Below are 24,415 nucleotides of genomic sequence, written 5' to 3' on the forward strand. Positions count from 1 at the left end.
TTCTTCCCACAGCACTCCCACAGACTATTCACCCTGCACACACTACCACTCACCTCTTCCTTCTATTGCAAGCATTCCCAATTTGCTGCTCAGCAAAGACTGCAGCACTACAGAAAAATACGCAGCCATGCTTTCTGTTGTGATATAGGAATTTCAGAATAGGTTTAAAGATTGCAAACAAAGTCATCATAATCTTGGTTGGTTTTTTTTTTTTTTTTTTTTTTTTTTTTTTTTTTTTTTTTTTTTACTTCAGTCAGTATAAAGATATCACTTGTGAATTTCCAAATGGAGCACACAGCAATGCAATCAGAAATCTGATCATATCTCTTTATCAGACTTTTATAAGCCTCATTTTACTCGAGAGAAATATCTCTCGCCTTGCAACCACACCTTATTTCATCTCATCACTTTATGGCAGTACATACATTTGTGAGCAAATGTTTTCAAGGATGAAGCACAGGAAGAGAAAAACTTCATCAAAATCAAACACCTTGAAACGCTCGCTAAGAATTGCATCCACTGCCATGGAATCAGAGTGATGCATTAGGTTCACAAAAACAAAGTCACCCTTTTTTAAATAAAAAAAGTTTTGTTACCTACATACATTAATCATATACTTTAATATATTTTACGAAAGCTATTTTGAAAATAATGCCTCCTGTTTCATGATGTTGATAGTATGGCAGTAGATGTTGAGCTTTCCCACGTTACATGTTGTTGCTATGTGACAGATGGCATCAGAAAGGCAGCCTGGCAGAATGCTATCTGACATGGAAGCTTGTATGAAGCAATGGTGTATTACTCAATTTCTCCATGAAGAAAAAATAGCACCATGTTCATAAACACTTGCTGAGCTTTTTAGGAGACCAACCAGTGGATGTGAGCACAGCAAAGCAGCCAGCTGTGCATTCCAGCAGCAGTGAGTGGCTCACCTCTACCGATACAGATTGTTATGAGCAGGCTCTTGTTCATCACGGTGAAAAGGCATAGCTAATGACAGTGACTACATTGAAAAATAGGTTTTACAACAGATAATTTGCTCTATCAAATTTGTGTTATTGTCCCTACTGTATCAGGTGTAGCTTCCAGAGAAATAATCAGGAAGTATTATTTTCGAAGCAACCTTCAGAGACGGAGCCCTAGACAATTCCTTTTCATTCACTGTGGTCCATGCAAGCAAAAAGGTTGGACACTCATGCTCTGTTCCCTATGCTAAAATGTGATGTTACCCTAACCAGTGTTTCATTCATTATTTGCCTGTTCCATGCAGTCTTCCCACCAATAGCCCCAGTTCTGAACAACTTACACACTGCTAACACACCAAGAAAGTCAAGAAATCTTCTTAATACAGGGAGTTAATTTTCCTGTGATCTTATCTTTGCTGGATAAGAAACATATAATAACGCAAAGCCATTTTGGCAGAGTCATCCAGCATATACACTTGTAATGTTAGGAGCATGTTCTTCAGAAGCAGCACAGCAGCGTTCCAAACAGATTGTTCAGGAAGTGGAAATTTAGACTGTTGGAAGGCAGAGGTCAACAACTGATACCATCTAGGACCATAAGACACACTATTTTTTTCTGACTTTGTCCTGTGTAAGTGAAAAAATACTCTTGAGAAGAAATCCTAGAATGGATGACCCTCTAGTCCAGCTTAAGCCAATGCCAGTAAGCACCCTGCTAGATTACGTGCTCTAAGGTGCTTCTGTGCCAGGAGGAATCTTGGACTGGCCCCCAAATTCAAAACAGCACGGAAAGTACTGCTTATATGTACTCATGAAGCTATGCACTGAAAAGGGGAGGAAAATGTCCTTGTTTATAGTAAATACATTAATAGTTATGGAGATTATTATATTCCTACAAGGAATTTCAGCTAGAGGTATTATTTATAGTCCTGCCACTGGCTTTGCCTTCCCCACTAACTGACCCTCCACAAAACCTCCTCTCTCAAGCTGGCATGTGGTCAAAACTGCCATACAAGTGTGAGGAGGAAAAAAGAAAACTGGTTTGGTTAGTATCAGTGTTAGCCTTACAATTATCAGCAATTTTCAAACCATTCATCTTACAAGCCTGTATATTTATCTGCAATCAGCCTGCCATTTGTGAATGGATAGCACTAATGCACTGGCTTTTGTTTTTACCTTTGCTGTTGGAGTGTATGTTTCACTGGACTCCTTGGTTTGATTTCATTTCAGTGATTTAGTCACCAAGCAGAAGCGGTCCCTTTTCTGAGAAGATCTAACAAGCTCCAAGATGCTCATGGCATGAATAAAAGGTATTACAATCATAAATAAGGAAGTTATTGGCAGTAGAACATCCAGACTTCAATTTTTAGCCACTTTCAAGTTTCCCTTGAAAACTTTTTCTTCAGTAGAACATGCATTTGAGATGACAGACCTGGTGCTAAAGCAGAAGACGAGAGAAAATGTGAGCAAGCCCACCTACTCATGCTCAGCCTTCATTGTGAATTTATCCCCATTTCACAACAGCTAACATATATGGATTAAGCTTTTGCTTTGGTCCATAAACAGCACAGAAATGAGAGTAATGCAAGTCCATTTGTGCTTTCTGTAGAAGCAGGTAGATAATTTAGCAAGACATTACATCCAATACCATTGGCAATAAACACCGCATCTAACAGAAATATTGCTTTCCTTCTTTGTTTAATTTTTTTCCACTTAGTTTTTAGCATCTTGACTTACTGGACTTAAGTGTGTTTGATTTCTACTACTCTACATTTGCACAGTAATGCAGCTGTTCTGCCATTACTTTCCTGCTGTTTCCCCTGAAGACATTCTTTTATACAATAAAATTCTACATGAGATTTTTCTTTTACTTGAAGCGATGAGGGAAAAGAGTAAATAAGTTGTAATTTCCTTTACCCAGCACAAACCAGAACTTCATCATGGACAATTTACTTCCTTGAAACTGCTTTCATCCTTTCACTATACATGAAAACTAAACAACTAGTGGCAGCGAAGAAGAAGAAAAAAACAACTTATGCTTTCTTACAGGTACAATTAAACAAGAGTTATCTAAAAGCAGGAGAACTATTTACAGTTGCTTTAAAGAAAACCATCACTTTCTCTGGTATTTTAGTGCATCACAGAACTGGTGTCTATATTCACGAGAAATTAGGTTTTGAAAGCATAGCTGTTCATATCAGAATGCAGCACTCCTCCAAACCTAATAGGACTATGGCATATTATAGCCAAGAAATTCAAGCTTCAAATATTCATAGACCATTTTAAAACAGATAAAGATATTCAAATAGTAAACATTTTCATATAATAAAGCTACATCTGTTTCTGAAAAATTCATAAGGAAACAGTGAGAAACAGAATTCATTGAGGTTGCTATTCATTTTATACTTGACATCTATTAGTTTTTATATTTTAAAGTTATAGTGCCTAATTACAAGCAATTTAAATAGATATACTCAACAGAAGCTTTCACGAAGTTGCAAGACAGTGAAGTCTTCTGAACTCACTGACTTCACATGAGCTAGCAAAAAGGAAGAGACTTCAAGCTTTACTTCTCCCCATTTATTACTGTACAACAGCAGTCGGTACACAAGATACATTTGTCACTGGTACAGTAAGAACATAAGGACAAGCAAAAGCTATAAAAATCAAGTTAACAACTTTGTTCAAATGACACATCATCAAATTCTGAATCCATTTCATTCACATTTTAGCGTTGATTAAACTTTTTATTCTACTGAATTTCTCATGTAATTTTTGGACACTAAAAACCTATCGTTGCAAAGGTGCAGAAATTCAAGGCCTTGTTTTGACTGAGCTGTCACAATCCTGGCACATTGCAACAAAAGCGAGAAGAGAATTTATCTGCAAACTAAAAGCTAAATACCTTCACATACGTGGAGCTGGAAAACGCACCATTATTTTAAGGCATAATTTTATGTGAACGTATAAGGGCAACACAATAGAATTCTTTTCTTCACAAAGAGCAGGAAATGAAATAAAACAAAGTAAAAAAGAAACAGAAACAACAAGAAAAAATATAATATTCCCTTCCTGCCTGAGTTAAATTCTTGCCACTCATAGTAAATAGATGCTGCTAGATATCTAGAGATATCTAGTGATTTATTCATCAGCATTACACCACGAGAGCATGTTTCATTCACAGAGGCAAAGCCAGCAATACCTGCTATTCTCACTGTTAGGCAAAGGAACGTATCTGAAAAGTTGGTTGGGGTTTTTTTGAGGACTTCCTGTTACTCCTAGCAGTGAATTCAGACTAATTTCTGAGGTTACATTGTTCTTCCTCTCTGGTAGTAATTTTTAAGCTTTCTATTTACACTTTAAGGCTTTACATCTTCTTAGCTATGAGAAGCAAACTGAAAATTCCAATAAAATCATATATATGCCATGCTACTGTCCAAAATGCCAGACTGAACAACAAAAAATTACTTGAAACTTGCTCACTGATTCTATTTCCAGTCCATGCACAATGAAGCAGATACAATAAAACATGCTGAGGAACAGGGCTGAAGAATCACATCAAGATGCAATCTTATGAAATATTAAGAGTCTGCAAACGAAGATGCAGTGCTTGTTAAGGACTTGGGATAATAAATGGAATTATTTACAAACCAAAAGCAATCCATCAAAAACACGTAAAGTTGAATTATGTTTCAGTGAAGACCAGCTCTTCTGTGTAATGCTGTTGAACACAGCAATAGATTCCATTTTGACTGTAGGTGGAATTGGGAGGCATAATCTACACTTGGAATGGGTTCAGCAGTTTGTAAAACACTGCTCAAAATACTTGTTTTGCTTTAAGTTATTTAAGTGAAATTTGGCATTTTAGGCTTTTTTAAGAAGGTGATATTACAAAATGCAGTGGACAGAGCCATAGAATAAGGATATTCTGTATGTTGTGGCTAATCTAAGAGAAAGAAGTAAAATCTCCTGTTATCTTTTCCCTGTATAACACCTTTGGCACCAGTGTCACCTGAGGTTCCAGGAAATGATGAGGGGAGAGCCACTAATGATAAATGATCCTGCAAGTCCTCCCTATCTACAACTACTGCTGCTTAAGCGAGAAATCTGCAGATGGAAGACTTCCTGGAAAGGCCATGAAGGTCAATTAGACTTTTAGGTGAAGCATATGGATGCAATTCCTCAGCACTTCTGCTAGGTTTCCCCACATTAACACCATTGTGTCTGCAAGGAAGATAAAATTAATCCCCAAGAGCTTAATAAATGACTTCTAAAGGGATATGCTGGCATCCTGCAGGTCCAAATCCTTCAGCTTTTTTTTTTTTTTTTTTTTTTTTTTTCTTAGACTACATTCACTCGATTCTCAGGGGAAACTTCTGAGCAGAAACTCACCTGTCTGTCACATTTTGACAGTCCTTGACTCTATCTTGGCTTCTGTTGGAAAGCAAATATTGCCTCTCTAAGTGAAGATGGAAACTGTCTACTAGAGAACCGTAGAGCCATATAGGCTGCAACACACCTGACAGTTGGGTCTCTAAAGTGGTGAATTTGTGAAAGAAAAAAAAAAATCTATGTTGCAGGAGTTGCACTGTTAGTTTCTGTGCAACTTAAACAGAGTTTCTTAAAATAAAGCTTGAATTTGGAGATTTCATGCATGACCAAGCACATAACCTGGTAATACAAGGACTATTTACAGCTGATTGTAAACAAAATATCATTTTTAACTTCTGGAAAAAACATTAAAAAATTCTTATGTACCACACTACTCTTTCCTAAAAGTGTACTAGCTTTTCTTAAAGGGATTTTTTCCTTTGTTTCTGTTAAAAAAACTGTCAATCAAGAAAATTTACACTTATTACTCTATGTTCAACCATCACAACAGGGAGATGTGCCAATAAACAGTGAAAACAGAATACTTCAGATCTTCTGCAAAACGAAATATTTCACTTTCGCCATCACCTCTGTATTTTTTTCTTGTAATCTTTAACTTACATTTGCTGGTGGGAAGGTATATTACGTTGTCCTCACAAATACCATGCATTTTAATGCCAGCAAGTGGAATTATTGATAGCTCTATTGAGCAAGGATTTGGCAAGTAGAGAAATGTTGAGCCAACTAATCTTACTTTAGACTAGCAAGGTATTACACCACATTGTGCCTCTCTATGGTTTCATTATTAAATTGCTATTCATATTATTTGATGTATTTATTACTCAGTGGCACTCAATCATTTCAAAATAGCAAATGCACATTATAAGCAGAAACAACTGCTGCCAATTCTGGGGCCTAAAGTGCAACAGCAATGACAAGTAACACAACCTTCCTCTCCAGGAAAAAATAACAAAAAAAAAAAAGGTCCAAAACTAGCATCACCAACTCCTTCTACCATTCCAGAACCAGGATAGAAGCCAGAAGCAGCTCTTTCCTTCATGGATTTCAGAGCTACAGACTTCAAAACAACAATTGATTTTCTAGAAAGAGGAATGATAAACATTTTGAAGTTCAGGTAGATTGCTGCGTTTTTTGAGAAAAGCAGTTGGCATACTTATAACCATTTAATTATTCTGGCCATTTATCTCTGCTTCATTTTATACCCTTTTTTCTTTATCTCTGTTTCTTTAATTAGAACTTATCTGATACATATCCTTAGATCACAGCAATTATATCAACCCTCTAAGTACTCTCATTATCTCCTCCTTCAAGATCTGCTTTAAATCCTTGCATCTGTTGAAGTCAGACAACCAATACTACAATCATCCAGATCACTATTTTACAGTGCCACATGGGGTTAGACACGATATGGATTAGAAATTGAACTGAAACTAAACAAGATGAAATGCACCATGTAGAGCTGAAAGGAAAATATCAGGCTATAGTTTAAAACCAAGTATTGGATTTATAAGGCTTTTATTCATGGTCCTGAAACAAGAAGTAGGAATGTTCTATTGGAATTTCAAGACAATGAGGGGGGAAGAGGCCAATCTTCAACAGAGTACATCAAGATGTAAAACTCTGTCACAGGCAGAAAGATTAGTGCAGAGGAAAGGCAATACAGGAGTGGAATGGCAAAAGGACAAACAGGAAAGGAATGCTCACCCATCTCTGAGGACCTATGCTTGCAGAGAAAAACTCCATGAGGAAGGGATCTTCAACCAGAGCTCCTTCCTCAGTGGCAGTCAGCCCTTAAATGGGGTCTAAGAAAGGAGCAGCCAGGCTCCAACCCTTCTGTTCACACAGCTGAATTCCTTCACCTGTGCTCCTGGGGCTGACCCAGTCCTTTCCCCTGGTGATCAATCAGTGGTTCAGGCCATGACTCAAGAGTTAACATACACACTGAAGTAGAGGAGTGAGGTTCAAACACACACTGTGAAACTTCAACTTCTAGGCAAAAATCCTGAACTTTTAATAGCCGGGAGCTCAATCTGAAATGACTAAGGAAGAGAAGGACTTTGAAAATTAAACTACCAGAAAACATAAAGGCAGCTAGAAAATAGAAAAGTTATTATCCCTTTAGAACTGCATGTCCTTCTTATTACTTTTACATCACTGTTATTGCTAGAGGAAAGAATATACCTTACAGTAGCACTGGAAACATTGGCACAATTCAAGCACTGATGACTTTTCACCTAGAATACAGCTTTAAGTATAGATAAACTGAATTGAAAGCAGTATAAAGGCCTACTTAAATGGGGAAAGGAATCAACAGTTTGTTTTGGATAAACCTAAAAGGTGACAACTTTTTTAATCAATTAAAACAAACAAAAAAACAGTCAAGAAAAACAGGACAATCTGAGAAAATGGTTTCTGGCATGAAAGTGCACATGAAGCAAAGATGTGTCATTGAATCTCTCCACAAGAAACAAGTTGCACCCACTGACATTCATCAATGCTTGCTGAACATTTATGGAGACAAAAGGAGACCAAACAGTGGGATGTAAGTACAGTGAAGGTTGGACTGCGTGGGCACCTTTTCATAGCAAAGATGCTATCATAGCAGCTGTGAAACAGTGGGTCATTTCCACTGGTGAAGAGTTCTACAAACACAGCATGCAGGCTCTTGTTCCTTGCTGAAGAATGCACAGCTAATTGGTGGTAACTATGTTGAAAAATAGTGTTCCTTAGCTGGGCATTTGCTCTATCAAATGGTATTATTGTGCTCTTTGCATCTGTTGTCCTTTCCCCTGTTGTTATTTCCCTGGAAATAAATAGGAGGCAGTACGTATAATTCCACCGGTACAAATCTAAGTAGTAACAGAACAATCGTGAATAAATTGCAACACAAAAATTAGAAGTTTATAAATTTTGGAAATTATGATACAGCTTTCCAGCAGAGAGGCTCTGAGAAGAGACTGACTTAAAAAAAAAAAAGATAAGTAGAAATCTAATTAAAAGTTGTAACAATGAGCAGGGGTAGGAGTAAATTCAGAGGCAGATTAAGCATCACAATCTTATATTCACAAAGGAAATCAGAAGCCACAATAGAATGACCAAGACTAGAAGCAAAATAAATAGTGGAGCAAGGAATACAGCAGCAAAGACTAGAGAGTCTAAGAAAGTTAATCCAAGTACTTTACATTTATACAATGGTTTTTCAAGTCCACTTTAAGAATATGTTGGTAACTCCTTGAAACTTAAGTATGCTTCCCCTGTGTAATAATAATCATCGTAAGCTACTCAGATATTAGCTTTGCTGAAATAACTGTCAAAGACACAAGACCTTCCTACACACTACAATGAAATAAATTTTAATTTGCACTTTGGTAAAAAGAGTTTGTCTGCTAAGGCTAATGTTTTGCATTTTCTATTTTGCTTCCATAACAATGGAATATACTACTGAGGAAATAGAGTAAGATAATGAAACTGGATAACAAATCAAGTAAGACCAGCTTTTAAAACAGTTGGCAAACAAGCATGCAAGACAGTATTCTCCTGTTTACAACCTCTGAAATTAATGAAGTCTACGTTTATGAAAGCCACTGAGGAAAAAGAGGCACAAGGAAAAACAGTGTAGAAGAAGATATAAAACAAAAAAAAGTTGTGATCAAATTAAACACGAAGAAATTTTCTCCAGAAGATGCGTACGTGCACTTGCTAGTGCAAACAACTAGGAGACAGAGAGGGGCACAGTTTTAAGTGACCCTAAACAAAAATCATTCATTAAAGAGCACACTGATAGACTTGACTAGAAGTTGCATGTTGTAAACTCCATGAGCATCTCAAAAAAGAATGCAGCATAATGCTGGTACAATCTGTCATCAGCTCCACCCTGCAGCTTTTCTCGTGTTTTAGGTAGTAGAAAATTATAATAGATGATTTTTACAGCACTATATACTTCTTTTGGTCTTAGCAAAGAGTCAGTCTGTAATAACAAGTTGCATTGAATTTCATTTTCAGAATCCTGCTTGTATACACAACTTACAAAAAAGAGCAAAGACTTCCATTTTCTTGATGATCCTCTGTCCTATGTAGTAATGCATATACTTAAGGCTGGCAAACTGATAGATTGCCCTGAGATGTAAAAATAAGAAATACTTTTTCAAAGAGCTTAGACACTGAAATTTCTAACTCAAGTACTATCATAAATGGATATGATGGAAAAAAGTGTTTTAGCACAAATATTAGACAATTGATATTACTGTTATGATTCATGCCCAAGACTAAGCCTGGGGCAATTAAATATGCCAAGCATGTTTAAATGCTGCTCACAATAGGGGTGAATAGTACTGTTTACATAAACAATACAATTATTGGGTACCAATCAACATAGACCCAGCAGTCAGTAGGGGAGTACCAATTTAAGCAAGCAAAGAATCTAGACATTTAATTTAGCTATACCAAGGACATTTCCAAAGATAAGATTTTGTGAAGCAGATAATGATCACAAACATCACGCTTGTTTTTGTCAGATTAGTTTTCAGCTTGTTCTCTTAAGAAAGAAAAGATAAAAACATCAACACTTTTAGTTACTGTTTTCATGGTAAAGATCAATTATTTTTGTAAAATGGAATTTCACGTACTTAAAGTTGTCATGCAAGAATGCATTTTCATAGACAAACATTCTTGCTGGAATCAAGTAAGTTCAAATAATTGAGCCTTAGTATAATATTAACTTTATAACATCCATTCTCTGCTCTTTTAACAAATATGAACACACTGAGTGCATCTGGTTGCCTAAAAAAATTAGACAAATGGATTATGTCCATTACTCTGAAAACACCCTATACACACAGAAATACAGGCACCTTGCTGATTATAGAAATGCACGCATTTACCAGCATAACTATTGAATTTACCTTCTATGCACAAATACAAGTAATCATTTCAGATAAATATTGAGTATGTATTTAGGAGAGTTTTACGCATGGAAGAAAAATTAAATTTCTAAATTAAGAAAATGTACATAATTTAAGAGGTAATTGACCAACAAATGTTGTGTGTGATTCTGTTTAACCCAATTACATGTCATTTGTAAAGTGGGAATACAGCTAAAATCACCATTTGTGGAAGCACTATAAATAGCAATTAAGTCCAGCTTAGATGTTTTCCAGCTTTCTTGTAGTCTTCCCTTCAAGATGTCATAAAGAAGAGGTCCCCAATCTTTCTACAAAATCTAAGCATAAGCTTTCATTTTTGATTTCAAGCATATACTTCTGAAGGAAGGAACATCAGAGCTCAGTCCAAGAAAGATTCAATTATACAAGCAGGTCAAAAGGAAACATTTTTCCAAGGCTAATCTAGGAACAACAAAACAGTTTCTCTTCCTTCAACACCAGGTCAATTGTGCACGGTGCCAACATTATCACTTATCCAACAAGAAAGTAACACAAAGTCCTATCAAATCTGGACGTGAAGACTGTTACTGCAATTTGTCTGGTTACACAACAGTCAGCAGTCTGTTTCAATGCTGTTGTATATTTTAACCATTAAAAACCAAGACCATCTTAACCAGCAAATTTCCATTTTCTGTACTGTGGCACAGCAAGATGTTAAAAAGCCACTGACCTCAGCTCCATTTTTGCAATAAGCAAAAATAATACAACAGACAGAGCCCTTCATACTTAACTGTCGCCTTTTTGAAATACTCTAAAGTCCATATGTTTATTAGAACTGTCCTGAAATCGTCTATAACTCAAGAATGCAGGAACTGAATGTTCATATTACACATCTTCTGTGAGTGCTCTTACCAATCTCGTGTGCTCTCTGGCCCAGAGAATATCAATTTGCAGTAAATGAAAGAACTCCATGAGGATGCATCAAAGCAGAAATGTATCAAAAGCCAAATTCAAATCCAGCTTGAATGTGGCTTTACTTCAGGTTTCTGACATCACCAGCAAATGTCTTTCCTTCTCATTTCACACAGAAAGCTTTGAAAGGCCTTCATTTCATCCTACTTTAGTACTGAATAAAATCTGAAACCTAAGAAAAGGCACGAGATATGGAAAAGAGTTCCTATACATAACTTTGTGAGCTGCTAGATGGAATGCTGCATTTGCATGCACAGCAGCCCTGGCTTCATGTTTTCCCATTGCTGGCAGCTGTGTGTGTATGAGCACTGTTAGCACCAGTACTCCAAGCACTCCTCAGAGGGCAATCGTGTTTTAGTTACTTCTGCAAGAGGGGAAAGTGTTGGAATGAAAAGCTTGCAGTGCTACTCCATCTCTGCTCCTATCCAAAACTATTACACGTAAATTCTCAGGAACTTTGCCACACTTCTAACTGGTCAGCAGCACAACTCTGATTTCACTGGGCCCACATACTACACATACCCATAAAGCATTCTGTGCAGCAAAAATGTCTATTGGTATCTAAATGCCACTGATACAGCTTTAGCTTCCTAATTTTTGCCTGTCTTCTAGCTCAGCTGTTGCAAGTAAACCTACACAGAGCAGTAAAGAACTATCTGCCACAGGAAAGAAAACAGGTAGAATAATTTAAGGAAACAACTGGCAGAGGAATACACCTTCAAGACACATGGGAGAAAACCACTTCAAGAACTGAAGCAAAAGCAAAATTTAAATCCATAGAATAAGGGAGAAATTCTGCAGGTGTAAAGGAAACAATGTGTTCATGGAGCATGAGGTTAATCAGAGAATCACTTTGCACAGCTGTATGTGCTAGCCTGATTGGAAATCCTCATTTATTTATCTATTTGTAAAAACACAAACTCCAGCCATGTATTACATCTGCTTGCCAATACATTTCCCACTGAGGAAAATGCATTTTGTGCAAGGCTTTACTTAGATCTAAATACCAATTGAGTTACAAGAAAAAAAGTCTAAGTTCCCCTTTGAAAAGCTGTGGTAACATTTAAAATGTAATGGCTTTTGGAAAATGACAACTAATTAATCAACAGCAAAATGCATGCTAGGCATCCAAATAATTAAATGTCAATCAGCATAATAAGCGTCTTTTTACTTTCTACTTCCAGATTTACTTAGTTTCACAGTGCATCTCCCTACATACACTGGTACATGCATTTTGTGATTATGCATATTCACATCAAGTAAAATCTTAATAATTTGTATTACTTCTACCCGCAGAATTCCTCCTTATGATCTTCAACTACCCCTGCTATTTCTAAAGGTACAGATATCATTGTTACTACAAGTTGTTTCAGTCTGCCTTTGTTTTACATGCTCTCTCCATTATCTTGCTACATACCCAGAGGATTTCTATCCACTGCTGATCACTAGAACAATTATTTCACTGTGTTACAAATCTGTAAATCAGTCATCACTACACAGAGGAAATTAACTGTGTTAACATAAGCATTGTGGAGTCTGAAAAAGTGGCCTGCCATGGAGCTGTAAGAATTTCTCATCTGAAGAATGTGTTCTGTTTCCCCACCCAGCTCTAATCAGATTTGTTATAAAGCAAGATGAAAGAATGAAATAATTGCTTTACTCAAGATTTTTTTTTTAAACAGTGGAGAAACGTAGGTTAAGTTTGCAGTTAAGACTGCACTGAGTGCTATCTTCCCTAGGCACATCATCCCTAGCTCTTTGATTCAGATTCTTCAACACCTCATCCACTCATGAGGCTAAGTTACACCTGCAGTTACTCTAACAGGCATTGAACAGGACTGCCTTATAGAGGGGATCATCTTCCAGTTAGCTCCCCTTTCCTCCTCCTCTTAGACATGGCCAAGATAGGAGCTGCTGGAGGTTTCCTTCTCATCTCATCCCTTTTTCAGGGATGAGATCAGGGCATAAAGGCTGCTTCTTTCCCCTGTATTTCCTAGCTCTCCTGTCACAGGTGAGCAGGAATAAATACAATTAACTTGCACATTCATACATACCTGTACAGGTATTGAGGAGCTTAGAGAGAATTATTTGTTTAAAACATCTTCTAACCATTTAATTATAAAGATAAGTAGGTGAATGTATGTACAAACGTAATGCATATTTTCTTTGCGCAGGCACAGCTGAGTGTACACACATGAATATTAGGACTAAATAGTTCTAGGAATACAAAACACCACAGGACAGCAGTTGTATGCCCATAGACGGAAACAAGTTTGTGCAGAAAAAACTAAACTGGTCTTGATGACATTGGAAATAGAATTCTTGAACAATGAGTCAAGATTCAAAGCAATCAAAAGATTTTTCTTCATGAAGGTTTATGTGAAACTCTATCCAACATGAACAAATTGTAAGGATGTGCCACTGGTACTGTATTTTATTTTATTTCACTCTCCCAAAAAATAAAATACCCTGTATTTTAATGCATTCAGAAAAGCAGTGCTTTCCAAACACATCCATTACTTTACTTGCAAGTCATTGTGCTTAAGCACTGGTCCTGGCTCTATAAGTGGGCAGGAAAGTATTTCCTCCATAAATTTACTATAATAAGGTGACAGTAGCTGCTGTAACTGAGGCTGGTAGATTGTTTCTACCAGAGAAATACTGCTTGGTCCAAACTCCTCCATTTAATCTCCATTCAAAATTTTTTTGTTTAGTAATTTACTCTTACCTATTCTGTAATTACAGCAAGACATTTCACTCGTGTTCTTTTTTAATTATCACGGGAATAAGTACTTTTATTTAAAGAGTTCTAATCCATTACTGCAATTCTCCCTCCTGAAAAACAGGTACAGCACCGTGGGGGAAAAAAAAAAAGACTTCCGTGCTTTTGAGAAATTTTGTGCAGTTTGAGATCGACTTATTAAGTGGACAATGCATTGCATATTTGTAGCTATCCCATACAATACCTGTCTCACACAGACATTCTAGTTTGGTCACATTACACAAAACCCATTACTTTTCTTAACCTTCTATTTACAATACCTTTCTAGTCATTTAAAACCCAAGGGTTATGAACCGTTCCACTTCCACATGTATTCAAGTGTTTGAACTTCTTTATTTGGTCTATAGCCTAACATAATAGGGTCCAAATGAAATTTTGGCATGATTCATAACTTGCAAAAAAGGGGAACTTTGTAGCTGTGTGAAATTGAAAGCATGGGTTCAGTCATGAGGTACCTCAAAGGCAGAACATCTTAATAATCTACCTCAGAGCTGTAAGCTTTCATTGAAACACCATCCTCCATTCCTTTAGTGCCAATGTTTAATTCCAGTGGACAGCAAAGTGAATCTCCTGACCACATCAGTATATCTACTGTTAAGGGCTTGTCTGAGGACCAGAGCTGTTATCACATATGTAAACAGATAATAGCACAGATACAGAAATGTGTCACGAGGACAAGATTCAGAATTGCCTTCAATATTTACTTGTTTGTTTTAGTGCTTAAAAACACATCTATTCTTTTTTGAAAGCCAATCAAGAATGACTGGATAAGCAACCTTTCTATTGCTTCTCCCAAAGATACAGAACTTACCCACATTTACAATACCCTCACAGCAAATCCTTATGAAGATCTTGTGCTTTGATGTTAGGTTGGTATGACCATGGTTGTAGGAATCATTTGCAAGGAAAGAGAAAGAGCAAGGAAGACAGTCATATTTCTACATGTGAAGATGAAGAGATGATGGGAAGATAGAACAGACAAAGCAAATACTCTTATTGCACTGCCTGTTCCTGTCACCTTCTGATACACATTCCTGAAATTCAGGATATATAACAATGCTGTTCTGGAGATGAGCAAGCTGTGACTTATTCATAACAGGCTTTATCAGTAGATCAATTTTAATTTTTAGTAATACTAAGCAGCACAATCATAAAGAGAAGCAATCACTTTGTGATGACAGCAGTGAATTTCTTGTATTTTCCTCTATCAGTAAGAAAATCGGAAATGCATCCAAATATCATTTTCATGTGCAAATTTATTATCACTAGATCATATTTTATTACTATTATGTGAACAATGTATTCAGATATTAAGCTCAGAGAAATCCTCCTCATTTTTGGCAGTTTCCCTTTTATAACTCTTTAATCCCAGCTAGTTTGTCTCATTAATATAATTCCTCATTGATGGCAATCTTACAATAATGGACACTTCACAACAGCAGTGAATGAATAGAGAATCTAATAAAAAGTATGAAAGTGAGTCCAGCAAAATGACAGAAACAAAAGCCTTTGTTGTGTTTTTTTGTTGTTGTTTATTTGTTTTTTTGTTTGTTTGTTTGTTTTAAAAGAAGAACCATCTTCATTTATTCCACTGAGCAACTAAAAACCACCCTCCATTAAGAAAAAAAATTTAGTTAGGGAATATCACATTGAGATTTCTTTTGATTTAACAGAACCACCAGTTCCTCCTAGGGATAAAAAAAAAAAAACAAAAAAAAAACCTAGAATATGTTAAAACTAACCTGATTGAAGAGACTTCACCGACTAACTACATACTAGTCATAGTTCCAGTTTCAGATTTGAGAACAACTAAGTGTCATCACCATTATAAAATACACCCAAGGCAGGATACAGAGGTTTACATTTTTCTAACAGCTAAGTAGAAACCACTTCCGAACACCAGCCCTTCCTTATTCACAGTATGCAATTAATCCTCTCCTGCTATTTATACTCCTAACCTCATTTCATATCAAGCATCCTTTGCACTAAAAAGTCATGAGAAAGAACCAATGAACAGTCAAGTACCTATTTCTCAGTAGACTGCTTGCTTTGTATGTTTTCACATTGATGAAACACAGCTGTCAGATCCACCCTTCAACAACTTAACAAGCACCCAGATCATCTCTCAAGGTTCAGTAGCTGCTCACAGCACAACGACTTCCATGCAGTTGGGAGGGAGGGACTGAACACTGGCAAAATTATCTCAGCTGGATAGTACTTCTCTGCCCTTAAGGAATCAATGTTCTGAAGGTTTCATATTAAGTCTTAAAGTGATACTGTAGTTTACTTCACAACATGCAGGAAATTCACCAACTCTAACTTCTCAGTTAGTTGAAGGGTGTCAGGGTTCATCTAATAGCACCATGGTTGACAGATTCAGCACTGCCAAAAAGGGTCTTAATGAGGATCCAGGGAACTACAGGCATGTCAGCTTGACCTCAGTGCCAGGGAAGGTTATGGAATCATCTTGATTGATATCACACAACATACGCAGGACAACCTGAGCATCAAACCAAGTCAGCATGGACTCATGAAAGGCAGGTCCTGTCTGAACAACCTCATCTCACCATTATAAACATGAGTCAGCAGTGTGCCCAGGTGGCCAAGAAGGCCAATGGTATCCTGGCTTGTATAAGTTTGCAGGAGCAGGGAGGTGATTGTCCTTCTGTTCTCAGCTCTGGTGAGGCTGCATTCAGTTTGGGGCCTCTGACTACAAGAAAGACATTAAAACCCTGGAGAACATCCAGAGAAGGGCAACAGAGCTGTGAAGGGTCTGAAGCACAAGCCTTATGAAGAACAGTTGAGGGAACTTGGATTGTTTAGTCTGGAGAAGGCTCAGGAGAAGTGTGGGGTTTTTTTTTGGTCTCTGCAGCTACCTGAAAGGAGATGGTAGTGAGGGGAGGGTCAGCCTCTTCTTCTGTTGCAAATGGCCTCAAGTTGTGCAGGGAAATACAGGTGGCATATTAGGAAAAATTTCTTCTCTGGAAGAGTGGTCAGACACTGTAACTGGCTGCTCAGGGAGGCGTTAATCATTCCTGGAGGCATTCAAGAAATGTATAGATGTGGTACTGAAGGACATGGGTTAAGAGGGAAATATTGGTAGTAGCCAGATGGTTGGACTAAATCATCTTGGAGGTCCTTTCCAAACTTGGTGATTCTATGATTCTATGTCACAGCAATAAGAGACTTGTTGGGAAATGAACTGATTAGAAATGCTGTCAAAGCTAAACATTTTTAGGGAGAAAGTAGTGGAAAGTCACAGTAGCTTTTGTGGTAGCCATTCTATTGGTGACGCAGCACTAAGTCCTCAGTTTCTAGCAGGAAAGAGGGAAGGAAGCAGAGTAGGTTCTTGGAGCAGGTCTGCTCACCCTGAGGCAGAGGAATTCTGCTCATCGCAGACAAAACCGTGTGCAGTTCTAACAGGTTACAGGGGCTGTTCAGGAACTCTGTGAACACACATCACAACCATCAGATTTTTGGCACTGTTAGCAAGCATCATCCTCAGGAGTCTCTCAGAACACGCGAATCTCCTAAGTGAGCAGCTTCTTAAGATAGCATCACATGGTTATCTACATCTGTGTCTGTGACAGGGGGACAGCAGGCCCACCAGCCCAAAAAGGGAAGGGGAGAGGAAGGGGTGTTGATGGTTTACAGGCCGGTTCAACCAAGTACTGTGACTAATGAAGCAGGGGAACCCCAGGGAAAGGGTAGGGAGATGGGCCTAAAAACAGAGCAGCAGCAATGATCTGAAGAGGAAAGTTTATTTACTAATATGATATTGGAACATAAGATAATGTTATAATACAATATATAATTGGAATTGAGGCTAATAAATCAAATAAAATGAGAGAATACCTGGCTTTCAGAAGATCAGCACAGAAGTGGGGCATTAACTCTTTTACTCCCAGTGCTTTACTGGATGTTATGATGTAGAATACTGATAACAAAAATCATAAAACCATGGCAGATAACTACCACAGAGCAATCCCTCCGGGTCTCACAATCAAGTATAACTGCTGAATTTCCTAGAGCTCTGTGAGCTGAACATCCCCAGAGTTCAGCTACTGATCTCAGATAAATAAGAGAAAAGAGAAAGAGTCAGAAATATGTAATCATGTCTCTAACTCACTACCACAAATTGGAATTGGTTTTTAACTAACTCTGGTATGAGAAGTGACCAGCAGCTAAGCTGACATCTACAGTCACAGGAAAATATTACATTGAATTCATGCCTCCTTTTTAGACATTTTCAATGTAATAACTGACCCGCAGATACAGAGAACAGTAACAGGGAATTCTTAGTGGTGGGAGTTTTCCTCTTGGAAATGATGCTACTGCTAAAACAAAGATGTTGAGGTTTCACAGTATTAGGATGGGTATCCCAATACAAACCATCTTCCTTCATGTGTAAAACACTGTCATTAAATTATAAACACTCAATAGGAAAAGTAAGCATGCTAAGGAAATTTATTCAGATCACCTAAACCACTCAAGTCTGTAAGATCTGGCTCGAAATACCACCACACACACATTTTCTAGGACTGGCAATCAAGGACATAAAGAGAAACCATCTTTCCTCTTGGCCCTTGATTTATTCCCACTTCTACAAGTAGCCTAAATTAAGTCAGATTCTACTCAATTGTGCTTTCTGCTAGAGATTATGACCCCACTCACTTGCACGTATTCAGAGTGAAATAAATAAGACTACAGATGTGTAGCACAGAGCATAAGAATTCTGAGGAAGTTTGCCATTTTTAAATAAAAAAGCTCTTAGCCTTTCTAGGAGCTTGCTTACATTGTTTGTATTTGAATGTGAAGACACTAGCAATTAGTTAGATGACATTTACGATAATTCTTTCCACAAAAAAAACATAAATATTAGATAATGCCTTAACAAGGAAAAAAGCCCATAGATACAATCAATGAACCCATTTCTGACGTATAGCAGGGAGCAAGAATTTCCAAACAGAAAACTATTTAAACTCAGCTAGTTTCATTCCAAAATAAATTTGCATTAGTAAGCCTGAGAAGACTACAGTACTATTGTAAATAAAACTCACTCTGTTAGAAGCGTTTGTGTTAATAATCTCTAACTGGTTCCTCAATATTTGCCATCTGGCATTTGTTCATTTTCTTGCCCAGCACACAAGTCAGTCATGACTCAGAAGGGACGTGCTGGTAAATTTTTTTTAGAAGATGCTGAAGAATAGTTTCAAGCTTCTTTCATTCTTTAGAATGATTTTTTTCTTCCACATACAGCTTTATTTTTCCCCTTTCTTATTTTTTAACTTGAGGACCAATTACAACAACAGCTATCTCAAAAGTACAGACATCAACAGATACAGTGGCCAAAGACTTGAAAAAAAATCACAAAAGAATCAAGCTTTTTTCTACTGAATCCAAAAAACACTAGCATCTGCCTTGGACTTACAGAATGAAGATGACTTTTCAGGCATAAGGGGAAGAAAGGGAACTTTAAAGAAAAAATCACAACTACAAGTGTGCTCTTCCAAAAGCTACCAAGGCAATTTTACACACACAATGTGAGACAAAGTATAATATTAGGTTTCCTGATTATTTCCAGGTGATCAGTTCTGTGCACTAGATCAGTGCATCACTTTCCAGGAGGTACCCACAGAGTACCCAAAGTTTCATCAAGTCTCCACAGTTTGGTTCCAGTTGTACAGAAATTATAGATATATTTGTCAAAGTGTCCTGGGGAAAGATGACAGTCCCAAGTTCTAGGAGAAAAACTGTTTTGATGCACTACTAGGAGAATATTGTGTGAGCATAAATTCACTGAGAAACATTGTTAGTACCAATGTTACCCAGAAGGGGAAAAAAAAAATAATAATAAACCACATATTTCTAGGTTTGCCCTCTTGTTGGTGGACACCTCCAGCATGAAGGATCGCTGCTAACGTGAGCAGTGATCTGTTTAATCTTAGCACTGTTATGTATTACAAGATAAATACAAATGATAGCTTTTTTTTAAACAGAGATGAAATACCTACTATTAACTTGTAAACTAAAAAGAAAAGCCAAGAAAGAAATGATTTAACTCCTCTTGAATATCATTAAGTGATTAAGTTATTCATTAGTCTGGGATAACAACTCACTCGTTTCTTTTGCCAGCAGGAATAATATTTTGTTTCTGGGTGGATTATCAGTAAGAGTCCTCATTGAAGAGGAAAATCATTTCTTCCCATTTCTTCATGCAAAGTTGAGAAAGGACTGAGCTTTCACATGGAAACGGAATGTTTTCATCAGATCTCACACTTTGAGATAGCAATTTGAATTAGGTGAGCTACTGATAATGCAGTAGGAAGTTGATTTGATCTGCTCTCTTTATCTGTCTTGCAAAGTTCCAGTGATTTGCAGACATTAACATTTAACTTTTACTTTCTTGTTTGTTATTTTAATAAAGCCTTGGAACTTGAGCCCATTACCTCAGGGCAGAAACAATTTCACTGAGAAATTGGAGATAAACACCCAGCTCAATTTCTGATGTTATTCTTTTGTCCTTACTAATGTAAAAAAAAAAAACCCAGCTTGTATAAAAATGACAGTCCTATGGAGTGAAAAATCACCTTGACCAAGCATCTATTCAAATCCCTATTTACTGCTGCAGGCTGATGGATGGGTTTTACACTGACATTTTTACACTGTGAAATTCCACTCTTCAAAGCCCCACGTCAAGTCTGTCTGGCTGTGTGATAGGAGAAGAAACATGGAGAATAAGATCCTGTTAGCAAGTGTGGTCCCCCACAGCTACACGCTGCTGTAGTTCCCACACTTGTGATCGTTGTTTACAGCCCTTTAGTTGGGACCAGACTAACAGTCCATGATAGAAAATAGACCTCTGCACCATATGCAAGCTAGACATCACATTATGGAAATGTCATTTGATGAGATATGAGGTGCAATTTGAATAAATGTGACATTTGACCTATTTGCCCTGTGCCCATGCAGTTCCCATACAAATCTCACACATCAAGCAACTTGTAAGGATGCAAAACTTTTAAAGTTTTGGAGACAAATATAATCCAGTGCCAAGTTGGGTTTGTTTTTAGTTTTTCCACCAGATCTGCATCACACATCTGTACAGAAAGAAACATTTTGAAAACTTATCTGCAAAGCAGGTGCTCCGCTAGAGGGGACTGAATTCCCAGAGACTGCTTTTGAGTGTCATATTCAGATGAGATAAGGCTTCCCTGGAGAATAAGGCAAGGAATTTTAAGGGAATTACCATGCATCAATAATGAAACACAGAAGTTAAACAATGAAAAATGCATGCTTTCAAATGCATGAATACTTGGAAGTTTCCAAAGCACTCCTCTCCATGGAAATACACACACGCCTTTATTTAAAACACCTGGCCAAATTCTGATAAACATTTCTTTACACATCCCCCTATATGATGGAAGAGGCCAAGCAGAAGGGAGGCAATTGACAACAGGCATTTTACAGCCCCAGCAATCTCAAAATGCTTTCTCATGGCATCAACCCTCATTTCCTCAGGGCTCTGATAAACTAGTAGGAGAAACTTGCACTTGAACTATAAGAGGCACAATATATTCTTTTGTTGCCAGAAGGAGAAAATACCCCATTGGATTTCTCCATAAGCCTAGTTCAGTTCTTGTTGGGAGCTGTTTCGTCCACTGACAGTTCCTCACCATGGGGAACTTGCATGCCTTAGAGGTGATAGGGGCAGCAGTGTGTAGATCATGGCAGAATTTGATTTAGTTACCTAACCTTTCAACTTTCATAAGACAGAGCAGTCATCAGAACCTCACACCCACACATAGTTTATCATTTAGGCTTAAATCTGGTAACAGGACAATCACGTATCAATTTCACATAACATCTAGGATTTAGAATGTATTTTAGCTGTGGTAAACAGCACTATGGCTTTGTAGGTGTTTATACGGGTCTCTGCTTAGAGCAGTAGCTGAGGATAAGGGAGCTAAGAACATTACCATTTTGAGTCCCACACAGAGTGAAATTTAGTACACCCATAGAATGAATGTAGAAGTCCGAGACATCCTTCTGGACTAAAAGCAGTTCAGAGGCACAACAAAGAGCACTGCAAGTCTCAGGTGTTCCAGTCACTATAGCCATGACGCACTGAGAGGTTTGATCACATATGAGCTGAGCCCTGTACTTATGCAACCATCCATTTACATTCAGATTTACTACCTGTTTGTAGTACCACTGCATTTCTTGGAATTACCTTGAAAATATAACATACTTATTAGATGACATCAAAAAAAGTTTTCTCAGTTTGCATTTTTCAGTCCTGGCCCCAATCAAAATACAACATAGGATATACATCCACTTGCCACTAGAAGTATATCCCTAGAATAACCTCAATCTTAAGAGGGAAAACAATTGTATATATTCCACTAGTATAAAGAGTGATTACAAAATAGGCAAGTTATCTCATCTCTAACCTTTATTTCTCATAGGAACTGATTAAAGAGATAGATACGATATCACCTTTATTATGTGACTAGGATATCACCTATTAACAATTAATGTGCCGACTGTGATTGCTTACACAGAGACAAGAGAATTTGAATTAGTGCTAGGAATCCCACATCCAGACTGTTTCTACCTTTCTTCTACAAAACACTGTTTTTTATTTTAAAACAAACTAATTCAAATATAAACTCCATACGTCAAAAGCTTGATCAAATGAGCTACTTATTTCTAGAGCACTTATGTGCAAGTGGTTGTAACACTATATAATAACACAACATTTTACCCATAAAGTGATAGTTCAAGTTGTGTTTGAGCTCGTATTCCACATAAGATTAAACATCATAAGAAAATAAAGTGCTTTTCACCTAAACATACAAGTGTGAAAATGGACAGGGTAGAGCATTTTGACTAATCATTTTACCAATTTCACAAGCAGCTTTAAAAGAGATCACATTAGTTTAGGTTGTTGGTTTTTTTTTTTTTTTTTTTTTTTTTTTTTTTTTTTTTTAATTTAAAAGCCACACACAAAATTCAGCCATTTGTGAAAATCATCTTAGTGTAATTGCTACATCAACCCTGTTTAGTGTGCTCCTTTCTCTTCCTCTGGCTGAAATATAGATGAAGTAATTACATGCAATTAAACTTATTCTTTCCAATGATCTTCCTTGTTTCCTTTTTACAATCACTGCAAATTTCCTTTCACTAATCAACTTGCACTTTTCAAACAATTTCATGCATTTCATGCATCTGAAGGGACAACACAAAATTTAGTTGCTCTTTCAGAATAGTCACCTGTCATCGCTACATTAAAAGCAAACCAGTCAGAGAGCTATTTTCATAGCTATCTTTCAACTGTTTTATTTATTCTAAAGAATGTTTGAACAAGAATCTCTTAAGTAGGTTCCTTTTAGTTTGCCCTGGCAGAAGGCTGTTGGACATTAAAGATCTGTACTGCACATTGAGGGTCTCACAATGAGGTACACACAGTAAAAAAAGAATGAAAGTTAAACAACAGTACAAAATGATTTTTTCCTTTTACCGCAGGTTAACATTAACACAAATCATTAATTACCACAAAGAAATTAAACGTTGTAGAAGTTCAACCACTTGAGGCAAAAACATTTGAAAAAAAGATATCTGCATTCTCAAAAAGAACACACCCTACTTTTACATTAACTTATTTAGTTTTGAGGATTTTTGAGGTAAAGACAACCTTCCTATATATTCTATTATAAAATACAAATATGCCTAAAGATCTATTAATACATAAGTAACACTGCAACATGAACACCAATAAAAAAGAAAAGCCAACATCAGTAGAATATCTGTTCTTTATGAAGTTACAAGTGCTAACATTTTCCTAGTCCCAAACAATGCAGGAATGCAAATACTTCCCAACTAACATTAAGCGATACATCATCAACATCTCCTATATTAAAGATTAAAGAAATGTATTAACTACTGTAGTTGAGGTTGTAGTACAACTGCCATATTTCTCTTTTAGAATTTGCTTGTCCAATTTCTATTAAGATAAAGTGCAGTTGCTTTGTCAACCTAAACATACAGAGATCAATGTAAACACTAGTAAACTTTTCTTATTGAAAACTAGTTATTTCCAAATCTTTCATATTGGAGTAAGATAACAACACAATACATAGCATTATTCCTACCTAAAACTTAAGCAGCAAAAAGGTTTAAAAAACAAAACAAAAAACCCAACAACTTACCTTAATTTCAGCTCTCCCAACATATCCTAACCACAAATAAAAAGACATCACGAGCAAATGTCTAGCTTGCTTCTATATATAGGAGGCTGATGAGCTCCATCCAAAATGCTGCACCCAATAGTTGTACCACAGTGTTTAGTGCTCACCTGTTTGCTCTGGTAACAGAAGCTGTAATTAGATGAAGGTATTAGAATCAGCTGGGAGCTTTGACAG

The 24,415-nt window shown here is 37.0% G+C and overlaps 2 long non-coding RNA genes across 3 annotated transcripts in view; one reads left to right on the top strand and one right to left on the bottom strand.

Annotated features, from left to right (window-relative positions):
• The window catches only part of LOC128086124 (uncharacterized), an 84,848-nt gene extending 82,086 nt beyond the window's left edge, over window positions 1-2,762 (top strand). For both annotated transcript variants that reach the window (XR_008209246.1, XR_008209245.1), the window contains one exon: window positions 2,196-2,762. This is a non-coding gene — a long non-coding RNA (uncharacterized LOC128086124). The remainder of the gene's footprint in view (window positions 1-2,195) is intronic.
• LOC128086121 (uncharacterized) overlaps window positions 1-24,415 on the bottom strand; it is a 185,371-nt gene that overhangs the window by 95,864 nt on the left and 65,092 nt on the right. The gene's annotated exons all lie outside the window — the stretch shown is intronic.

This window comes from Tympanuchus pallidicinctus, unplaced genomic scaffold, assembly GCF_026119805.1.
Source record: "Tympanuchus pallidicinctus isolate F22 unplaced genomic scaffold, pur_lepc_1.0 scaffold3, whole genome shotgun sequence".
NCBI classification, from domain to species: domain Eukaryota; kingdom Metazoa; phylum Chordata; class Aves; order Galliformes; family Phasianidae; genus Tympanuchus; species Tympanuchus pallidicinctus.